Genomic DNA, 22,961 nt, shown 5'->3' on the forward strand with positions numbered 1-22,961 from the left:
GGGAACCCTGTGGCCATGTGGGAATTAGGATGGAAGAAAACTTGGGAATGAGAAGGGCAGAGTGAGGGTGAGAGCTCAGACTCAGCTCTGTGTCCTTCTTGGGAACTTCCACCTTCATCCTAATCCTTCTTGTTCCTCCCAAGTGGTGAATGGTGTGTCCTCAATGGGAATTTCCAGTCTCAACATGGAAATGCAGAGGAATTACCCAGCTGGGCCTCCTGGATGCAGCTCTGGGAATGGGATGATCCTATGGGTGTCTGTGTTGTGTCCAGGGATCCCAGCAAGCCAAGAGCTGGACAAACCCCTCGGGAATACATCCCTGGATGAAGGAGCACACGGGTGAGTGTTGCTGGGGATGTGGAGGGCTGGGGGGTGTTGGGATTTTCCCAGCTCAGGTTGGTGGCTGTGGTGGGGACAGGGATGTTCTCTGTGTTCTGGGAATTGCGGAGTTCCTGCTCTGCCAGTCTTGGGAGAAAATCCCAAAACAGGAGAATTTCTGCTTCTCCATTGTCCTGCACTGTCACCTTCACAGAATCCTGGAATATCCAGAGCTGGAAGGGACCCCCAGGGATCACCCAGTCCCACCCCTGGCCCTGCCCAGACCCCCCAGCAATCCCAGCCTGGGCATCCCTGGCAGCGCTGTCCAAACGCTCCTGGAGCTCTGGCAGCCTCGGGGCCGTGCCCATATCCCTGGGGAGCCTGGGCAGTGCCCAGCAGCCTCTGGGGGAAGAACCTTTCCCTAAAATCCAACCTAACCCTGCCCTGGCCCAGCTCCAGCCGCTCCCTGGCTGCTGTCCCTGGCCCAGGAGCAGTTCCATGTTTGATCAGCCTGTTCGGCTCTTGGGGAATTCACCTTCCCAAGGAGGTGGGAGCAGCAGAGATGCAAACACTACATGGAATTCCTTGCTGGACACCTTCTCCTGTGCTCTCCCTGTGTGCTCAGACATCCCAAACTCTGGGAATGTTTTTTTTACAATCACCAGCAGCTTTGCTGGATGTTAAAATGTTATTTTTGCACCCACTGTGCTGACAGCCAGAAGGTTCCTTTCCTCGGAGGGGAGGGGATCTCGGGAACTGTTCTGCCGTGGGCTACAAAACATCAAAGTCAATCTTTTTCCTGCTCTTCTCCCACAAACCAACAGCTCTGAAATGGAGTCCCTGGATGCAGAGCTGCCTTCAGGGCAGCACAAGCTCGTTATAACAGGCTAGAACAAAATAAATATGATTGGATTGGAAAATCCATTTACTTTTCCCAGCTTAATGTAAAAATGGGACAAATTAAGGGTCAACTCCCAATGTTCTAAGAACCACTTGTTTCAAAGAACAAACCCCTCCAGCTTGTTCACCTTTAATCCTCTTTGGATCAGTCCCTGCCTGCTCTGGAGTTGAGACTTCAAATTCAGCAATCTTCCTTTGCTTTCACTGGACTGGGACTTGGGATATTCTTTGACCTGCTGCTGGAGAGAGGCCAGAGGAGGCACCAGGATGAGCAGAGGGATGGAGCAGCTCTGCTGGGAGGAAAGGCTGCGAGAGCTGGGATTGTTCAGCCTGGAGAGGAGAAGCTTTGGGCTGAGCTCAGTGTGGCCTTGCAGGGCTGAAGGAGCTGCAGGAAAGCTGGAGAGAGACAATTCCCACGGCATGGAGGGCCAGGAGCCCAGGGAATGGCTTCCCAGTGCCAGAGGGCAGGGCTGGATGGGAGATTGGGCAGGAAATTGTTCCCTGGGAGAGGTGGGCAGGCCCCTGGCACAGGGGTGCCCAGAGCAGCTGGGGCTGCCCTGGATCCCTGGCAGTGCCCAAGGCCAGGATGGACATTGGGGCTGGGAGCAGCCTGGGACAGTGGGAGGTGTCCCTGCCATGGCAGGGGGTGGCACTGGGATGATCCTTAAAATCCCTTCCAGCACCAATCATTCTGGAATTCCATGATATAGGAAGGCAAACCCAGCCCTGAGGCAGGGTCAGAGAGTGCCTTGAAGGACAATTAACCCTCACTCATCAAATGCTTTCAGTCTCCAAATTCCCAAGGACAATCTGGGTTTATCTCATTCCGTGGAAATGACCTTGGCACCACAATATTCCCTGAGCAGAGGCCACCAGAGATGGTGGATGCTTCTGGAAAAAGGATGGAGCATTATTTGGACTGCCCTGAGCAATCTTGATCTGCTCTGCCACCCTTAAATCCAGCTCTAATTCATGTCTGTGTGTGTCTTAACAAAGCTGGGCTCAGGGTGGGCCCAAGCCCTGTGTGAGGCACAGCAGGAGGGTCGGTTGAGTGATTTTTGCACCCCAGCACCATATTCTGAGGTTTTTTGATTCTTACATGAATTCTTGAAAAGAAAATGCCCACACAAATGTCCCAGAAATATCTGGAAAGAGGCTTATCCATGAGAAAAGAGCCCCATCCCCACCGACACTGGATTGCATGTACTGGTGCCCAGCTGTAACTCCAGACTGATGAGCCAGGGGTATTTTCCGAAGAGCTCCATTGATTTGGAATTCTCCCTGGGGTTTGCTGAGGTGTAGGACTGGTGGCCACCTCCTGCAAGGACTGTCCCCACATTTTTGGGCTCCTGTTGCCGGTGCAGTGACAGAGCCCCACTGCTGCCACCTCTGAGGGTCCCCTGAAGGATCAGCAGCTGCAGGAGGAGGTGACAGTTTTTCCAGAGGCTGGAATTTGGGCTGGAATTGCACCTTTTCTGTGCTCACACGGGGCTGATTTCCTGGCAAACACTCGGAGCAGGGATGGCTCTGTGGAGCTCCTCCCCCCACGTCCTGTGCCTGTGAACATCTCCCAGATGTTGAGCACTGGACAAATTTAGCAGTGCCCAGGGGATGTGACATCCCAGCACGTAGACAGGGTTTTCCTGGAGGGAATGGGGAGGCTGGGATTATCCTGGACAGAGGAGGATCCACTTGATGTTGTGCTGTGAGAACCATTCCTCGTGTGACCTCTGGAGTGGTGGTGAGGGCCAGGCAGGAGCAAACAGCAGCTAAATTTGGCAGAGGCCTTAAAAACATTTCCCATTTTGTTTGTCAGATGTCCATGAGATGGGAAAGAGCTTTCCCTGCTATTAGGGGACTTCAGCCCATGGAAATCCTGCTCCAGCACCGAAGCTGGGTGGTTTTTCCAGCAATTTCTCCCAAGTGGCACGTCCGTATCTTCATCATTCGCCGTTATATTTTTAATTTGTGTGTCCTCAGGATCTCATTTGGGGATCCTATCACAACAACCGACCCTGGTGGTTGCTTTGAAGTTGCACCTGGCACTTCTGAGTCATCCCAGTGGGCAAGGCTGGAGTTGGGAAAGAGCTGGAATGTGCAGCTCATTAGTTGAGCACCGATGTTTTCGGATGGTGGGAAGGAGGTGGAGACAGCAGGGAAATGTCTGAAGTGCAGGAGGCACCTGACATGGGGGGGATTTTGCTTTTTCCATCTCACTGATGGCATCTAGAAGTGTCCTTTTCCACTCTCTTGGCTTTCCATGGAGTCAGGATTTGCCTGGTAAACCCTGCAAGGAGTTGGAGACTTTCCAGCTTGATCCAGCCCGGAACCCGCCCTGTGTCCTGGGCTGTACCCAAAGCTCTGTGGGCAGCAGGGCAGGGAGGGGATTCTGCCACTGGATCTCTCCTGAGATCCCACCTGGAACAGCGGGAACAGTCCTGGTGCCTCCAGCATGAGAAGGATGTGGAAGTGTTGGAGCAAGTCCAGAGCAGGCCACAAAATTCCTAAGGGGACTGGAGCACCTCCCCTGTGGAGCCAGGATGGGAGAGTTGCGAATGTTCAGCCTGGAGAAGAGGAGGTTGTGTGGAGACCTCACAGCAAATTCCAGGATCTGAAGGGGCTACAGGGAACATGGAAAGGGACTTTTCATCAGGAATTGGAGGGCCAGGAGCCAGGGAATGGCTTCCCAGTGCCAGAGGGCAGGGCTGGATGGGAGATTGGGCAGGAATTGTTCCCTGGGAGGGTGGGCAGGCCCTGGCACAGGGTGCCCAGAGCAGCTGGGGCTGCCCCTGGATCCCTGGCAGTGCCCAAGGCCAGGCTGGACATTGGGGCTTGGAGCAGCCTGGGACAGTGGGAGGTGTCCCTGCCCATGGCAGGGGTGGCACTGGGTGGGCTTTGAGGTCCACTCCAACCCAAACCATCCCATGATCCCGTGATTCCGTGAGCCTGGCATTGTGTGCATTCACACGTTTGGGGTTTGGCCAAGCTGGCACCAGGTGGGACCCTGCAGGAATGGCCAGGGGCGCAGGGGCTGTGCTATTAAATGAGGTGGTGACAGTGACCCTGTCAGTCACTGACATCCTGAGGGGTTTCCAAGCTCATTCCATGACTCTCTGCTCCATCACAACAGGGATATCTCCCATTCCTTCCACTGACCTGCTCTTCAGGCAGCATGGAATACCAAGGAGTTGTTCCCGTAGGAAATCTGCTCCAGGAGAGCAGGAATGTGAAAACTCTGCTAGAAACACTTCTTTCTCCACTAATACCTATGGAGATTCCCACAGGATACCTGCAGGGTTCCAGGGACTCTGCCCTGCCCTGTGTGATGCTCCTGCTCTCCCTGAAATCCGCAGGCTCCAGGGCTGGCCCACAAATAGCAGCATTCCCGGGCTCCTGCAGGATGAGAGTTCCTCCACGTGGGTGAGTTACCATTATTTGTTATTATCCTCTCCCTGATCCACTTGGGAAGACAGATGTGCATTCCTCCCCCCTACGCCGAGAACTGATGAAACATGAAAATCACTTCTTAGAGGGAAAAAAAATCCCAACCACAAAGTCACCACAATTCATTGGGAGCTCGTTGGTTCCTAATCTCTGAAAATGAGCCAGGTCAAACAGCCACAGCTCCTCTGATAAATTGTTATTCTTAGGGATTTCATCCTTCCATGGAAAAGTACTGGGCTGGCTTTGGGAGCTCCTCTCACCCTGGCAGCAGCATCCAGCAGTGGAAAATTGGAGAGATCCAGCTGCAGGGAGAGCGTTCAGGGCAGTATTTTTAGAAGCTTCGGCTCTTTCGGACTCCACACACACTTCCCTGTGGAAAACAAGGCTGGCTATCCCAGGGACTTCCTGTGCTGTGCACCGAGAAGCTGCTCCTTGGGAATGAGATGCTGAATGAAACAAATAGGAGGAAAAGAGAGCTCTGAATTTGTGGAGTGCACACCTGGAGAGACGAGGGAAGCTCGAGAGGGAATGCCTGGGAATTCTCCCTCTGACAGAGCTTAGGCATGGAACTCCTGTTGAATTCCCTCTCCCTTTGAGATTTTATTCCCTTATTCCCACTCCCTGTGGTGACATTTAACAAGTCCTGGGGCCAGTGCCAGCTTTCCTCAGGAACCGTGACCCTGGCACAGCCAGGCTGCAGAAGGGAGGAAATCCCAGCTGGAATTTCTGAGAGCTGTGACAGCAACAAAATGCACCAGGACTCTGGAGCAGGTGTGGATTGTTCTACTGCTCCATGGAATCTCCAGAGTGTGACTCCCAGTGAAACTGGGTGCAGGGAAAAAGCTCCATCTTCTCCTTTTGGCTCTGGGAGGTCTCATCCAAGTGGGAGAATTGGTGAATCCCAGAATGGTTGGGTGGGAAGGGACCTCAAAGCCCACCCAGTGCCACCCCTGCCATGGCAGGGACACCTCCCACTGTCCCAGGCTGCTCCAAGCCCCAATGTCCAGCCTGGCCTTGGACACTTCCAGGGATGCAGGGGCAGCCCCAGCTGCTCTGGGCACCCTGTGCCAGGGCCTGCCCACCCTCCCAGGGAACAATTCCTGCCCAAAGAAAGCTCTCAGCGTGCCAGGCCCGTCTGTTTTCCAAAACACTCCTTCCACCGAGTTGTTGGGGTGCTTCATCTACTCCAGAATTGTTGACATTGGCAGCATCCCTCCCCTCTGCTGTGTTTGTGAGCATCCCCACAGCCCTGGGGGTGAAACCTGGGTGTGCTCCAAGCTCTCCTGCTACCCCAGGACACTGTTTGGATGCCAGAAGAACTGGGGAAGAATCCAAAGGGTGCCAGAGCAGGATGCTGCCTGTTTTTGTTGTTGATTCCCTCTCGTGACAGGCACAAGGATGTGCATGGACAGGTAGAGCGCAGGAAGCTCTCCTGCATCTCCCACACTGTTACAAATATTGGACCATTTCAGTGGTGCTGGATCAAGCAGCCACCTCAGATGGATGGTTTTGGGGAAGACTTGCCTGGATGAGTTCAGTCATTCCCAAGAATAAAAATTCTGATGTTGATTTCTCCACGCTGCATTAAAACCAAAACCATTCTAGAGGTTCTGCCGAGAAGCTTTGGTGTTTCCGAGCTGGGATTTCGCAGTGGGATGCCATAGTGTCATCCCACTTCTGCCATTTTTCCAAGATAAATTGCCTCTGTTTGTCTCACCCCCAAAATTTGACAGATGTGTGGAGCCAGTGGAGAGATTTAGAAAACTCAGCCCTGAGGAATGTTCAGACCACGGCTTCAGGAGCTCAGGAGAAGTGTTACAGTGAAGTTTGGAGCTGGCTTGGGAATGCTGTTTTGCTTGGCACAGAGGCTGAGGACAGAAAAAAGGGGTTGGGGGCTCCAAAAAGGAAAATGGTGGGATTTTTCTGGATTAAGACAAAGGATGGTAGAAGAATAATGGAGATTTTTCCAGCGTTGGCTCCTCAGCCCAGCAGGGCCAGGGAGCTCCTGGAGCAGGGCCGGCGGAGGCTGCGCAGCTGAGGAAGGGCCTGGAGCAGCTCCGTGCCCAGCACAGGCTGAGGGAGCCGGGGCTGCTCAGCCTCGAGAGGAGCCCCAGCTGAGAGGGGCCCTCAGCCCTGGCTGTCCCTGGCTGCAGGGAGGGCTCAGGGCAGGGCCCGGGCTCTGCTCCGGGGCCCGGCAGCGGCACCAGAGCCACGGGCAGGGCCTGAGCCCGGCAATTGCCCTGCACAGGAGGCAGAACTGCTGCCCTGGGCAGGGCCCAGGCTGGAACAGAGCCCAGAGAGGGGCTGGAGCCTCCTCCCTGGGATATTCCAGAATATCCACACTCCTGGGCCCTGGGCTCTTCTTGTGGAAGCAGCAAGTCCGAGGGACACCAGGCCCTGTGCGAGTGTGGATAAGCACAGATATTGCCAGTGTTCGTTTCCTGCCTTTTCCCCTCCTGTAGGAATGTCCTTCCACTCCCTTTCCCCTTCTAACAAGAACATGGATCTGTGGAACACTGGGAGTCTGTGAGGCCCCCAGTGCTCATCCTCAGTGACTGGAAGTTATTCCCAAACCAGCCAAAAGCTTTTCCCTCCACAGGACCCAACCAACCCCTGGCCATCTCTTCGAGTTTGAAGAGGACAAGATCCCCTGCAAATCTCTGGGGGGAAGATTCAAAAAGTGCATTTTTTACTTCTTTAGCCATTGTATCCATGCCCTGTTATCCCAGATAACAGTGTTTTGACGAACTGGGAAGGCAGTGGAGATCTCCACTGCAAAATAGGGCTCAAAAATTCCAGTGTGGAGCAAATCAGTTGAGCAGATTGGTTTGGGTTTTGATCTCACTGTGGCCAATGGGACTGAGCCTGAGCAATGTTTTTCCTGCTTTATCTCCACGATAAACATTGGAAACTGCTCCTGCTGATAGGATACCTGGAAACTGTTCTGTTGTTGAAGAGCTCCAGAGCCTTCTTTTCACTATTTATGGCTCTGTCAGGAACGGGGGCAGCTGGGAGGCTGAGAAAGATCAGGGAGCTCTGCACACCTCAAGGCTATTCCCATTTGTTTCATTCCCTGTTTTTTCTACCCTGGGGACTGATAGCCCTTCCCTTGCTGGTTCTTTTTCCACTCCTTCATCCCATCTCAGGAGCCTTTGTGTCCTGAGGGCAGCCAGGGGAATCTTTATTGTGTTGCGTCATTATTTACAGGCCCAGCATCTCCTCAGTGTGCCCAAAGCCTGATTTACACCTCCAATTAATGCAAATTTAACTCCAATTAATGCAAATTTACCCCCAGTCTTGTTTAATCTCCTCCTGCCAGGCTCACCCACCTGGCTGCATGGTCCCAGAGCAGATTTCCTGCTGGTTGATCCCATAACTCTCCCTATTCCACACCTCCTAAGAGCTGCCTGGATTGGTAAGTGCTGAACCACTCCAGAGCAGGATTTGGGAATTAATTTTGTTTATAATTCCCAGTTTTTTGTATAAGAGCTCTCCTGTGAAGTCTCTGATGATCAACAAAGATAAAAATATGGTTTATCCTACTTTGAGGAGCCATTAAACATGGAAAAAACAAGGAGCTGTGTCTTCAGGGGAGATAAAAGAACTTGGGAGCTGCTTCTAAACACTCCTTGCCCTGAGCTGCCATTCCAGGAGTTCCATCCCATTTCCCAGCTGGGAAAAGCAGGCAATAATACCACCTTTTATTGGGAATTGCCCCTGCAGGTCCTCCCTGTTGGGAATGTGCCCCAGCACAGGGGGAGAACCTCTCGGGCACCCCACTGGGAATCGCTCCATGCGGATTTAGAAAGCCCTTGAAGGTTTGTCAGGCAAAGGCACGAGGGGTGAGCTGGGTTATTCCAAAAAAGCTGGGTCATTCCAAAAACATGGAAAGCTGCTGCTCCTGGCACTGCATCCTGCCTGTGCTGGGCCTTCTGAGGCCGCACCCTGCAGGCAGGGAACATCAGGCACTTCCAGGCTCAGAAGGTTTGAAAACCAGTCAGGTTTCCAAACTGGCCACGCTCATGTGGAGACCTCCACATCCCAATGAATTTTACTTCCAACTAATATAAATGTACATCCCAAATTTTGTCCAACCTCCTCCTTCCTCACACTGGACTGCAGATCACTCTGGATCCCAGCTTCTTCTGGGATATGGGTGCCTTCACCTCTGCTCCTTGCAGAGCTGCCACCTGGAAGGGAATCCATTCCTCCTTTTCCTTTCCTTTTCCTTTCCTTTTCCTTTCCTTTTCCTTTCCTTTTCCTTTCCTTTTCCTTTCCTTTTCCTTTCCTTTTCCTTTCCTTTTCCTTTCCTTTTCCTTTCCTTTTCCTTTCCTTTTCCTTTCCTTTTCCTTTCCTTTTCCTTTCCTTTTCCTTTCCTTTTCCTTTCCTTTACGATTGTCATGCTCAAGTTTTCCTTCATGGAAGCTAAACAAGTCTAAACTGGGCAAACTGGTGCTTGGTACCACCACACTGAACAAAAATTAACATTTAAAACAGTAACATTTAAAAAATGAGAAGTAACAATTAAAAAATGAAAAGTAACATCTGAAAAATGAGAAGCAGCATCTAAAAATTGAGAAGTAACATTTAAAAATTGAGAAGTAACATTTAAAAAATGAGAAGTAACACCAAAAAATGAAAAGTAACATTAAAAAAAAATGGAAAGTAACATTAAAAAAAAAATGGAAAGTAACGTTAAAAAAAAAAAGGAAAGTAACATCAAAAAAAAATTGAAAAGTGCCATTAAAAGATGCAAACGTTCACAGTCAAGCAGCCTCTGCTCTGGCACTGAACTGCTGATTTTTACTAAAAGCAAAGGGACAGGTTCATTTAAAAATATATATATATGGTTCATAGCACAAAAATAAAGAAAAAAGGGGGTTATATGTAAGTCTGTATATAAATAGGTATCTGGTATATATTAATATATAAATTTAAAAGTGACCTGGCTGTTACAGTGATGTGTCACCTGTAGAGTAAATTTACCCCATATTTATAAGGATGATGTTGCACAGATTTTCAGGTTTTAGGGATGGTAGGAGACAAATTAAAGCCACAATTGCTTAGAAAATAATTGTGCTGCATTCCCCTGGATCCCTGGCAGTGCCCAAGGCCAGGCTGGACATTGGGGCTTGGAGCAGCCTGGCACAGTGGGAGGTGTCCCTGCCATGGCAGGGCTGGCACTGGATGGGCTTTAAGGTCCCTTCCATCCCAAACCAGTCTGGGATTCTGTGATTGATGGAATTTGCTGGATTTAACTGGCTCAGGCACCATGGGTGTTTTTCTTGTCCCAACCCCTCTTTCCCCCTTTGGATGTGTTTGATTCCAAGCTCACTGTTGGTGGTTTTCCTGTTGGGGTTTATTCTCTTCTAGGGTGTTGTTTTGCAGGATTTTTGTGTCCTGGAGGATGGGATTTCATTTGGAACTCCATTAGGAGCAAAGGGCTACCTCAGCCCTGGCCCCAGTAAACCCCTGTGCGAGGAGCAGGAGGCTTGGCTTGCTCAGAGCCGAGGCCTGATGCAGGGATTGTGTCAGTCCAGGGTTGATGAGGCACAGCAGGAGCTGGAGAGGGAAAAATCCAATCAGGATAATGAGGGAGAAGGATTTGAGCAGAGTCAGAGCCAGCACAGCCCTTCCTCCAGTGCTCGGCTTGTGTCCAGCTCAGGTGAGAAACAAAACTTTCTGGGCCTTTCCTCTACCTAAGGAGGAGGAGCAAATCCCTCTCCTCTTCAGGCTTTCCTCTGGCAAAGGCTCCAGGGCTGTATCCTGGCAGGATGGATCCCAGAGAAGCTGTGGCTGCCCCTGGATCCCTGGAAGTGTCCCAGGCCAGCTCAGATGGGGCTTGGAGCAATCTGGGATAGTGGACATGTTCCTGGATGGAACTGGATGATCTTTAAGGCCCCTTCCATCCCAAACCATTCCATGGTATCTCCTGGCACTGTTCCATGCTAAAGGGACAGATCACTGCTGGTGTTTCAGTAGCTTCACCAGGATCCCTGTCCCACAGGAAAATGCACCTGGAGAGAGGAATCTCCCACAGGTCCTGTCCTGCCCCCGTGCCTGCCCAGTGTCCCCAGGCACAGGAATCCTGAGCAGGATTTGTGGGAAGCTGTTCCTGCTCATTCCTGGAGGTGGGAATTGATCTGTGAGGGTCAGCCCAAGGCATCCAGGGATTCCTCTGGGGCTGAGGGGTTGGAAGTGCAATCCCTGTGGATGTGGGTGTGCAGAGGTGACAGGAAAGAGGGGAAGGGGCAGAGATGTGAACAAGGGGCTTGTATCCCACCACGTGTCTGAGGTGGAGCTGCTGCACCAGAGGTGCTGGGATGCCAAGGATAAAACAGCACCATCCCTTCCCTTCCTGCAGGATTTACAGGAAAACCATGGGGAAGATCCTCCCTGGGCTGTGCCAAGCACTGGTGAGCACCAATTAATTTGCCTCATTAATGGGAAGCTAAAATTTTAAAGATGGGACAGATTGAAGTATTTACAGAAATTCTAAAAAATCTGAAAACAGACCCATGAAGGGAGGCTGGGAGCGAGCTAAATGTGCCAGGAGTGCTTTAGTTCCAGGATCATTTTATCCTGGCAGGAATCAGGGAGTGCAACCTTTCACAGCTCCAGTGCTTCCATTCCCACCGCAGCCCTCAGCCCTCTCCAGGATGCACTAAACAATGGTTTGCAGGGTTGGGAGCTGCTCCAGGTTAATCACCCTCCCCAAAAGGAGAGGGGTGTTTGAACCCAGGCCAGCATCCCAGCTGGATTCCCCCCAGGAATCCTGAAGGGAGGAATTGAGTGCTCGGGATAAGCCTGGGGGGCTGAGGGTAAGACCCTTTTTTTGGGGTTTTTGGTGGAATAGTGGCCTAATCCCATCCCAGCCCCCTCACTTGTCTGGACACCAAAATGAAACCTCTGGGAAATGTGTTCAGCTCAGCCAGGTGGAGCAATTCCATGAAAATCAGTTTGTGTGGTAACTGCTACAGGCCCCACACTGCAGGTGTCATTCCCAGTGGGTGCAGGTGTCATTCCCAGTGGGATCAGGTGTGATTCCCACACAGAAAAGCAGCAGCTGCCAGATTCCACCTGGACAAGGCCTGCCATGGAGGGATCTCTTTTCCCACAGCAGGCAGAGGAAGCTGCTCTGGCTGGGGGCATTTCCAATGATCTCAGGTGGAATTCTGAAGGATTTTCCAACTTATGCCAAGCAGGGGGAACAAGACTCCAGCAGTCCATGTCCCTCTGGTAGCCTGAAGTGCGACTTCTGATGCATTCCTTTAGAATCATGGAATATCCTGAGTTGGAAGGACCCACAAGGATCATCCAGTCCTGCACTCTCACCCCAATAATCCCATCCTGTGCTTCAGAGCATTGTCCAAATATCCAGCTTTTTTTCCCTTTTTTTTCCCCCCGTGTTCCTTTTTTCAGGAGCAGAGGTGAATTTTGCTTCCCCAACAAATGCTGTTCTTCAAATGAGACCCCAAAAATGTGATCTTTTGCAAACTAAAGCTTTCTGAGGGCTACTTTGATGCTCAGCACCAATGAACTAAGAAGAGGTTGGGAAATGAACGTTTTCTCTGCTTTCGCATTCTTTTGGATGAAGCCAATTGTAAAAAAAAACCAAAAATAATTTAAAAAAGAAGGTTTTAGGTAATGAATGGTAAATTATTCATGACTTTTTGGAAGCAGAAATAACAATGTGCCTTCTGTGCATACTAAGTCCAAGTAACCTTAGGGGGATGGGTTGGGCAGTGTGAGTCACACGAAGGTTTTGAATTCTTGATGTTCTCCAATTGCCAGAGCTCACCCTGAGTGTCCCAGGCCCTCCCAGGCAGGCGGAATGAGTTCCTGCAGATCCATAGGTGTTTGCACAATGGATCCTATGGCAGCACACGGAGGAATTTGGGGCTGTGCTGGGTTTTGAACAACCTCTCTTACCAAACCCCTTGTAGCCCTGCTTTTCCCAGGGGCCCTGTGCCCAGCACTGCTGTGAGGATGGAAGTATTTCCATGTGTCCCATCTGGAATGCTCCGTGACTGCTGCAGGATGGGCTTGCCCTGGGTGTTGCTCAGAGCTGGGCTTGGGGAAGGTGGGGACGGTGGGGGACGAGTCTGTAGGGCACTTTCAGTCTGGGAAAGGGAAACAGGGAAGATTGGGATGGGAAAAGGAATTAAACTGGTTGTGTGTTGTCCATCCCATCTTGGTTTCCAGGCACACAGTGTCCCCATTTTCTGTGACATGGCCCCTGGTGCCCATGGACTGGGCAGCTCTCCATTGTTCCTGGGTCATTCCCAGCACCCAGAGGGTGGCCCTGGGCCTCATTTGCTCCAAACCATCCAAACCTTGCAGAGATTCCTCCCTGATGGATTTGCTCAGCTCTGCTTTAATTTCTGCCACTCTGGAGCAGGGAAGCGCTGAGATAAACCCCACCCTTCTGGAAAAGCTCCTGCTCTGGGGAAGGCTCTCCAAAGGGAATTCCAGTGGTCAGCAGCCCATGGAATACTGGGAGCTTCATCCTTGTGTTTTAGGAAGAGAAGAGAAGCTTTGACCTATCTTCTGCCCAGAGAAGCTGTGGCTGCCCCTGGATCCCTGGAAGTGTCCAAGGCCAGCTTGGATGGGGCTTGGAGCCACCTGGGATAGTGGAAGGTGGCACGAGATGATCTTTAAGATCCTTTCCAACCCAAATCATTCCATGATTCCATAATTCCATTATTCTATCAGTGGGAGAATGAGCAGGACAACTCTACCAGGGTGACGGGGGAGGTTGTGCTGGAATTTTTTTGAAGGGAACTCAGGGAATCATCTCCAGATTGGGGAATTTCAGGTGTCACCACCAAGCTCTGCACAGACCTGCTCATATTTCCTCATCCCCATGTCTGTGGTTATCCCAACAGTGGGTAAACCACGGGAATGGGAAGAACCTCTGTCCCATTCCTGAGAGGAAGCTGTGGCATCAGGGTGGCCTTGGAAGCTGTGGGAAAAGGGGATGTGTGTCACAAGCCGCAGGATTCAGGATTTAGCAGGAGGTGATAACCTCCTTTCCAGCAGGAAGAGATCATATGAGCATGCTGAATTCATATTTAGGCTATTCAATATTATTGATTAAAACAAATTAAAGTCGTTGCCATCTGTTAATGCAGTGATTAGTACAGTGATTTTTGTCACTGTAGTGGCAGGGACAGGGCTGAGCTGGTGACACTCCCACTGCAGTGACTCTGCTGGACCCCGTCAGGTCAGCAGAATCCCAGGATCACCAAGGTGGGAAGAGCCCTCCAGGATCACCCAGTGCCACCCCAGCAGCACCAGCAGCACCCCAAAGCCTGTCCCCAAGGGCCACATCCAGACTCCTCCTGAGCACTCCCAGAGACAGTGACTCCAGCACTCCCTGGGCAGCTCATCCCAAGGCCTCACCACTCTGGCAGGGAAATTTTCCCTCCCATCTCATCTGAAGCTCCCTCTTGCCATCCCCTCCCCTCCTCAGCCAGGTTGATGGGGAAACAAGAGCAGGGTTTTTCCAATAGAGGCTCCACTCCCAGAGCCTTGGGAAACAACCTGGGATTGGCCTGGGGTCAGCATTCCCTGGCTGCTCCCAAGAGTCTGGATGCTCCAACCTGGAGATTCTGCTTAAAACAGGGAGACTTTAGACCAACCCTGCAGTCTCTTGACTCTGATGGAGCAAACGTTTCCCTGCACATAAACCCAGAAGGGCTCAGGAAGAGGCTTTTCAAGCATTAAATGCCAGAAATATCAACAGAAAAATGCACAGTTTTATTTTCACAGCTACACCAAATGATCCATCCTGGTTGTAAGCATTCCCTCAGCCCCCCCACGAGAGTCTGCCTTCATTTGCTGCTCCTTTTGTTCCCATCCAAAGCTTTTATGGGCTGAGATCTCCCTGCTTTCTGTGTTTATAAAACCCTATGGATGCCTTGGGAGTTGTTTGAACAATAATAGGGAGTAAAGAGCAGTAATTTGGGCTAAAATGCTGCAAATTATTTATTTCAGAGTCCTCTAAGGTGCTTGATTAAGTATTATTTGATTTGGGAGTGCAGTTTTGCATGACATGAGGTGACAAAGGTCTGGGTGAGCTCTTGAACTGGAATTCAGCCAGGTGAAGATGTTTCCATCCTTATTAAGCCCCTGAAGAGTTATTTTTCTCCAGAGATCTGTGATAGAAACCTGGAATTTGCAGGAAAAGTATAGAAATAGAAGTCCAGAAGAAAAATTCTCTTTCTTTTGTTGAGGTAAATGAGGGTTGTGGATGAACTGGGTCAGCTGGAAAGTGTCTGGAGGTGGGATTTGGGATCCCCCCTGAGCAGCTTGCCCAAATTTAAATACCATTTTAAGATAAATTAAATTTCAACTTTCTTACCCTAATTTAAATAAAATTTTTAAATAAATTAAACTTTGACTTTCTGGCCGAAATTTAAATACCATTTTTAAATAACTTAAATTTCAACTTTCTTGCCTGAATTTAAACACCTGTTGGAGGTTGGGATGAATCCTGCTCTATATAGTTGGCTATGAGAAAAGCCTGGCTCAGGGACTGCTGACTTCCCTAGGGAAAGCCAACATTCCTTAATCCTGACTTTGAGAGTTTGATGCATAAAAGGAATATTTGGAAAGAAAAAATTCTTGCAGAGAATCCCAGGATGGGTGAGGCTGGAAGGGACCAGAGTGGGTCCCATCTGGTGCCACTGCCTGCTCCAGCATCATCCCAGAGCCCAGGGCCCAGGAGTGTGGATATTCTGGAATATCCCCAGGGAGGAGGCTCCAGCCCCTCTCTGGGCTCTGTTCCAGCCCGGGCCCTGCCCAGGGCAGCAGTTCTGCCTCCTGTGCAGGGCAATTGCCGGGCTCAGGCCCTGCCCGTGGCTCTGGTGCCGCTGCCGGGCCCGGAGCAGAGCCCGGGCCCTGCCCTGAGCCCTCCCTGCAGCCAGGGACACCCAGGGCTGAGGGCCCCTCTCAGCTGGGGCTCCTCTCGAGGCTGAGCAGCCCCGGCTCCCTCAGCCTGTGCTGGGCACGGAGCTGCTCCAGGCCCTTCCTCAGCTGCGCAGCCTCCGCCGGCCCCGCTCCAGGAGCTCCCTGGCCCTGCTGGGCTGAGGAGCCAGAGCTGGGCACGGCACCCCAGAGGTGCCCCCAGGGCTGGGCACAGGGGCAGGATCACCTTTGGGAAAAGCAATGATGCCTTAAGAGGCCTCCTGGACACAGAGACTGGGCAGGAGTAAGGGAATAAAAGTAGGTGTTTATCTGAAAGGCCTTGAAAGGTACCCCTGGGGGCCAGAGGCCACTGCTGAGATGGGCCCCAAGGTGGACGGCAGGGCACGAGTTCCTCACCCTTTTATAGGTTGGGTTCATTTGCACAGCAGGGTTAATTCTCCAATTAAAGCTTCAGTTCAATGATGTAATTCCCCTCAGCTTAGCCCCCCTTTAGAGGCTTTTTGGTTTATACTTTTTGGGGCTAGGACGGTCTGGGTGTCCTTGAAGAGCAGGCCTGGAGAGGCTTTGTTATGTCTGCCTAGCATGAGAGAGCAGAGTGAACAGGCTGCAAGAAACTTCAGAGTTACACTAAGCAGTACAGAATTTGAAAAATATAAAAGTTAAAACCTAAGGCATCAGCAACACCTTGGTTTTTCCCTTTTTTCCCCAGCTTTTCTGGAGTTGGTGCTCCAGAAGTGACCATAGGAAGAACCGTCCAAGGCAAAACTGATTTTCCAGGCCTGGATTTGGGAGCAGCACAAAACCTGGCAGAGGGTCTGGTTTCAAAGGCAGGTATAGGATTTAACCTACACAGAAATCAGTCAAATCCCTGCCTCAGCCCACCTGAGGCACACAGGAGGTCTCTGTGGCCATGAACTGAAGCAGTTGTCTAAAAAGGACAACAAAACTTTATTTCTGTGTGTGAGAAAGGCCCAAATCCGGTTTTTGTGAGCCTCATCCCCAGGCTGTGCCCGGTGATTCCCTGGATAATGATCAGGTTGCTTTGTGTAGCTCCAGGAGATGAATGCCAGGGAGTGCTTGAGGGAGTAAAACTGGGTTTAGGGATGGGAGGGCTGGAGGAAGAGCTGGATTTAACAGGATATTGAGCTGTTTAGAGCAAGGTGTTACTACTTGCCTCGAGGCAAAAGCTTTGCTCTGGAGGAAGTTTCATAGGAGGAAAAAATAGATGAGTGGAGTGACTCCACTCCTTCAAAGTGGAGTCACTGTGTAAGAGAAAAAGCAAGAAACCCCCAGAAATGGTTAAATGTGTCCTGAAAACACAAACAGGACCGACAGGAGGGGGAGACTCAGAAACTGTGAGCAGGAAAATGTGCTGTCATCAGCTCCTGCTTGTTTTTTTCCCGGGAAACAGGACTTGGTGGGCACACTTTGTAAATAGGATCTCACCAAAGGATCTCTCTGAAGTTGTCACTGATTTTTTTCCTCCTTCCGTAAACAAGCCTAAGAGCAACTGAGTCTGAGAGAGAAACTGCTCCTCAGGAAAACAACACGAGTTGCTTGAAGGAAAAAAAACCTCAAAAACATGATTTGTGGCCCAGTTTTTATTTAGATCGGGATGTGGGACAAGAAATGTCTATATTTGGCTTCAATTCTTGGTGGGAGAAGTGAAGAAAAAAAAATGGGGGGCCCAACAGAAATGAGGAGCTGAGAAAAATTTGGGTTCCAGGCACATCCACAGGAGCCTTTCCAAGATAAATGAAGCAATTTGTGGACCTTGAGCTGGGCTCGGATTTACAGCCCCAGATGTGGAAGGAGGCTGAGAACACTTCACACAGCTGGGGAATTTGCCAGAGAGACTGAACCTCCCGTTGGAGCAGCTCGCCGGGAAGGGAAGCAGACAAAAAAAAGGTGGAATTCAGTTGCTGGGAGCTCTGTTAGTCCAGACTTGCTCCTGGGAGGCATCAAAGGCAAAAAGCAACTGGAGCTTGGTCTGGGAGATGTTTTCCCCTGGAAACTTTATTAAATTTGTCTCAGAAAACAAGAGGATAATGCAGGAATCCAGTGAGGCTGTCCAGCTAATTGCTGGGGTGGGAATGAAGAAAAATTGGCCAGAAGAGGCTTGTTAGATCTTCCAAGCCAGCCAAGAGAGGGAACTACAGTTCCTCAGTGAAAATTCCCTGGAATCCAAGCTACTGAAGTGCACTTTGTGTCCAGAGGTGCATCTGGGAGCTCTTCTTTGAGCTGGGAGAAATCCATGGAGCTGAGCTTGGAGGCCTTGAGTTCTTCCTGTGTCTTGGACAGCAAGAACCAGCTCAGTCCATGTGGAAGAGAGGGAAAGGTGACTTAAATTCCCCAATAAAGTTTTAGGTTTGAAGAGCTTAGAGAATCATGGAATGGTTTGGACTGGGAGGGATTTTAAAGATTACCTCATTCCATGGACAGGGACACCTTCCACTACCCCGGGTTGCTCCAAGCCCCATCCAACGTGGCCTTGGGCACTCCCAAGGATGGGAATGTTCACTGTTCCTCACTGTGCCTTCTTTTTGCTAGCAGGGAGATGAAACACCTGAGATGTGGAGGATGGAGAAGTCCTGCCAGCTCTGGTTTTTCCCAGGATTTGCAGTTTATTCCTCACAGAAGTGGGAATTGGCCCTCCTGACATGGCTCCATCGTTCAGCCCCTTGCACAGCCACAATGAGGAAGCTTCCAGTGAGGAACACCCTGGTGGTCACCACAGCCGAGACTGGAACTGGGAATGCTCCACAGAAGCAACCCTGGCACCGTGTCATGGATAAATCCAGGGAAAGCTGCTGGGAACCTTGGGAGGAACTGCAGCTATTTTCTCACATTCATAAATCCTGATGTAAGCAGATGTTCTGGAGGAAGTGGGAGGGCTGGACAAGGGAAGGGTTTCAGGCTCTCCTATTTAGGGAGCCCCCCAGGGAAGGACTGGTGGAGGAATTTGTTTGGACAATTCCTAAAATAATGGGACCCTGGGCTGTGGTGTTGAGGGAGTAGAAACAACAACAGCAGGAATCCTTCCCTTTCCAGAGGGGGTCCTCACAGGATGGATGTAGATCAGGCTGGGATCTGACCTAAGAAAATACTTGGAAAACTTTTTTAAGCCCTGCGTAGATGCACCCTTTGGACATGGGAATAGGACTCCTGGTGGATCCATGTGACAGGGGAGGAGGAATGGGAGAGCTGCCTCTGCCTTTCCATGCAGGAGAGAGCTTTCCACTGAGGATGGGAATTTGAAGTCCCAGAAATCCACCCTGTGAGCTGGCTGCTCACACAGCCAGGTGTTGGTATCCAACCCTGCTCCATCCAACCCTGCTCCATCCAACCTGGTAGTTTGGCCCAGGTGAAGCTCTCCTTTCCCAAGGAATCAGGCAGCCCTGGCTTTGTGGAAATGCTGCACCTTCAGAAATGCTGGAGATGGGAAGGCATTGGAGAAGAGCTCCAAGGCGTTCCCAGCTCAGTGTGGCTCTCTCTGGTGGCTTTGGGAAGGGAATCCAGCTGGATCTTCCTTGTGTTCAACCAGACCTGCACAGAAAAGCCTGCGAGAGCTTTCAGTGGCCTCTTCCTCCTCAGTGCTCAAGGCTGGGCCAGTTTCCCTCCTCTTTGTGGCTCGAGTTCCTCTGGGAACTGCTTCCTGGAGAATTTCATTCCTGAGGCAGCTGCTCTTCCCAAGGAGGGGACACCAGGAGCACCTCTGGTGGGGCCACCAGCAGGAGCAGCTGTCAAAGGAAGCCAGACTCGTCAGGTTGAGAGTTCATGGAATCCTGGAATGGTATGGATTGGGAGAGACCTTAAAGTTCATCCAGTCCCACTGGGTGGATGGGCACCTCCCACTGTCCCAGGCTGCTCCAAGCCCCAATGTCCAGCCTGGCCTTGGGCACTGCCAGGGATCCAGGGGCAGCCCCAGCTGCTCTGGGCACCCTGTGCCAGGGCCTGCCCACCCTCCCAGGGAGGAATTTCATTGGAATATCCAAATTCCTTTTGGAATACCCAAGTTCTGGTCTCCTCCCCTGGTCTCTCAACTCCTGGGTCATGGCTGTGTGAACACCTTGTCCCAGACCCCCAGGGTCATTTTTTGGGTTCACCTCAGGTGTTGGGAAGGTCAGGGATCCCTTCAGCTGCCGTTCCCAAATTCCTACTGGTTTATCCTGCACTTTGGTCAGCTCTGATTCCACAAAAGACTGGATTTGATCCGTGTACTCAAGAGTTGCTCTCAATGATCCTGTGGGTCCCTTCCAGCTCAGGATATTCTGTGTTCTCCCTCTTTTTCCTGTGTTTCCCTGATTGTTCTGTCCTGGAATTGGGTCATTAACATCTTTCTTAAAACATTCAGAACGTGAGGCAGCACCAGACTCACTCTGGCAACCCAAACAAGTGAAAACCCCCGGAAGATTTAATGCCCTTTTTCCCTCTCCCGTGGTAAAATGTCAGGATTTGAGGAGAGAAAATGTTTCCAGCTGTGCACAGAAGGGGTTTGATTTGAGTGACCGCAATTTCAGACTCTCGATTGTGTTCTCATTCCCCCTCTCTCTTTCTTTACCAACAGCCTGGTATCATTTATTTCAAATTCTCCCTGTTTTCGTTGGAATGCATTTAATTGGCTTGGAAGGAGGATAATCTCTTGAAGAAAAACATGCTTCGCATGGAAAGAACTCCTTTAAAGCTTGGCAAAAAAAAGCAGATAATGGCCAAATTCTTCGAATGCTCCATTGTGCCAAAAACTGCTGGAATTGGTCAAATCCTACCATCAAAGGGTGATGTATTTATGATTATTTATGTTGATTATTAATTAACGTATATAGCTGGGAGAGTGTAATTAGCCCTGCTCTTGTACAGCCAGGGAATGTTCACTGCAACAGCACAAACCACACACAATTGGCTGCGTTGGAGTTGGAGCGGGGAAGGAAAAATTCCTGGGTTTCAGGCAAAACCCTTTGGCCCACAAACCTTTCATCAAATCTGCAGGAATAACTTGTTTGGTTCGGGTTGCCCCCTCCCCATATCCCACAAATCCCCCCCTGGATTATGGAGAGGCTGAAATGAGGGTTGGGGTTTGTTATGGAACTTCAGGTCAGGGGCTGGAAATCAGGGATAGGATGGATTTCCATGTTCCTGGTTGGCCACAGGCATTGTCTTGGAGGATGGATGGGCACAGCAATGGATCTCACTCCTGAATCCCAGAATCCCAGGATCATTGAGGTTGGAATCACAGAATGGTTTGGGTTGGGAGGGACATTAAAGCCCATCCAGTGCCACCCCTGCCATGGCAGGGACACCTCCCACTGTCCCAGGCTGCTCCAAGCCCCAATGTCCAGCCTGGCCTTGGACACTGCCAGGGATCCAGGGGCAGCCCCAGCTGCTCTGGGAATTCCATCCCAGCCCTTCCCCACCCTCACAGGGAAGGTTTTCTTCCCAATATCCCATCTAACCCTGCTCTCTGGCAGTTTAAAATTCCCCCTTGTCCGGTACGTACCCTTATAAAAAGTCCTTCCTCACCCCTGTGGAAACATGGAAGAAATAGGAAGATTTTGGGATGCACCAGGGAAGTAGAATCAGAGAATCCTGGATTGATCTGGGTTAGAAAGAGCCTTAAAAATCATTCAGTTCACCCCAGCCTGGCCCCGCAGCTGGTGCTGGGTGTGGAACAAGTGCTCAGATCCTACTGAGAAGGGCACAGCCTTTGCTGGGACAGAGGAGTGGAACCATCCCCAGATTCCTGCTTTGTGGGGAGAAGATTCCTCCTGGATCTCAAGGCAAGGGGTTGGGAGCAGAATGAGCTCAGCAGGTTCCCAGCCAGGCCCCTCTGAGGGACACTTTGCTGTCACCCCTGTCCTGACAGGAACAGCTCACCCAGGATGGGCTGCAGGGACACAGGGAGGTACTCGAGGAAGGAACACGAGCAGGAATGGGGGAAAAGGGACAGGGATTTAGGGGTTCATTGTGGGAAGAGAAGAGGGACAGGGATTTACAGGTTCATTATGGGAAGAGGGACAGGGATTTAAGGGTTCATTATGGGAAGAGGGACAGGGATTTAGGGGTTTGTTCCGGGAAGAGAAGAGGGGCAGGGATTTAAGGGTTCATTATGGGAAGAGAAGAGGGACAGGGATTTAAGGGTTCATTATGGGAGGAGAAGAGGGACAGGGATTTCGGGGTTCATTATGGGAGGAGAAGAGGGACAGGGATTTAGGGGTTTGTTCCAGGAAGAGAAGAGGACAGGGATTTAGGGGTTCATTATGGGAAGAGGGGCAGGGATTTAGGGATTCATTATGGGAACAGAAGAGGGACAGGGATTTAGGGGTTTGTTCCAGAGCACAGCAGCCAGGCTGTGGAGGAGCGCAGGGAGAGCTGAGCTCGCCCGGTTCTTCCAGGGCCAGTGAGGTTGCTGTGGAGGGAGAGCCTGGGAGAGCTCCTGGGAGCTGCCTTGGAGCTCAGGATTATTTATTAGGAGCATTCCAGGCTGGGATCAGGACTCCACTGCTGCCTTTCCCTTCCAGAGCTCACAAATCACTGCTGCTGCCTCTGTCCCTTCCAGAGCCTCCAAAGTCGGAGTGAATCATCCCTAAGGAAACCAAGGTTTTCTTATTAAGCCTTTGGAAGCAATAAACTGAAAATAAAGCCCAGCAATGTCTTGATTAAGCTTTTTTTTAATGAATGACTGAGAATGTGAATAATGTTCGCTCTCCACATCCAACAGGGAGCTGGGAATCTGCACTGCCTGACTTGCTGAATCATTCCTGGGCTTGGAATGCTGGTTCTGGCACACTGGGAGGAAGAGGAGGTCACTCAGGAGGAAGAGAAGAGAATTCCAGCAGGGAATGATGTTTCCAGGTGGGGCGGGGTGTTAAGATGGGCTCAGCTCCATCCTTGTAGGCTCTGCTAAAGCAGTTTTGGGGTTTCTTTGCCACTGGGGAGTGAAGGAACCTTCCCAGCCATGGTTTAGAGCTCCCTGCACATTCCAGAGCTTTCCACCTGCTCCATCTGCTCCTACCTTTCCCTGGGAGTCACCTGTGTCCTGCTGCCCAGAGAGGTGGGGAAAAGGATGACCTGGAGCAAGTCTGACAGGCCAGGGAGGAGGAAATCCAGGATTTATCCATGCCCAAGGTAAGGGAGCAGGTCAGGGCTGTAAAATCCCTCCCAGCTCCTTCTCTTGGTCATATTCCCAACCTTTCATGTTCCCTTTCTGTGGCAATCCCAGGGAGACTCTGGTTTTTGGGATGGCTTGTCCCACATTCATGGAGTGGTTTGGGTTGGAAGAGACCTTCAAAGATCCTTTTATTCCACCCCTGCCATGGCAGGGACACCTTCCACTGTCCCAGGCTGCTCCAAGCCCCAGTGTCCAACCTGGC

General features: G+C 51.0%; 1 long non-coding RNA gene across 2 annotated transcripts; it reads left to right on the forward strand.

The window, feature by feature from the left end:
• On the forward strand, positions 1-22,911 carry LOC109146444. 2 transcript variants are annotated; one of them, XR_002048437.3, is made up of 5 exons: positions 1-339; positions 18,145-18,457; positions 20,162-20,369; positions 22,310-22,443; positions 22,575-22,911. It is a non-coding gene; the product is annotated as an uncharacterized LOC109146444 (long non-coding RNA). The 2 variants fall into 2 exon arrangements; XR_002048436.3 differs by having other exon boundaries at positions 22,310-22,911.
• Positions 22,912-22,961: the final 50 nt, after the last annotated feature.

Source organism: Corvus cornix, chromosome 1 (genome assembly GCF_000738735.6).
Source record: "Corvus cornix cornix isolate S_Up_H32 chromosome 1, ASM73873v5, whole genome shotgun sequence".
Taxonomy (NCBI): Eukaryota; Metazoa; Chordata; class Aves; order Passeriformes; family Corvidae; genus Corvus; species Corvus cornix.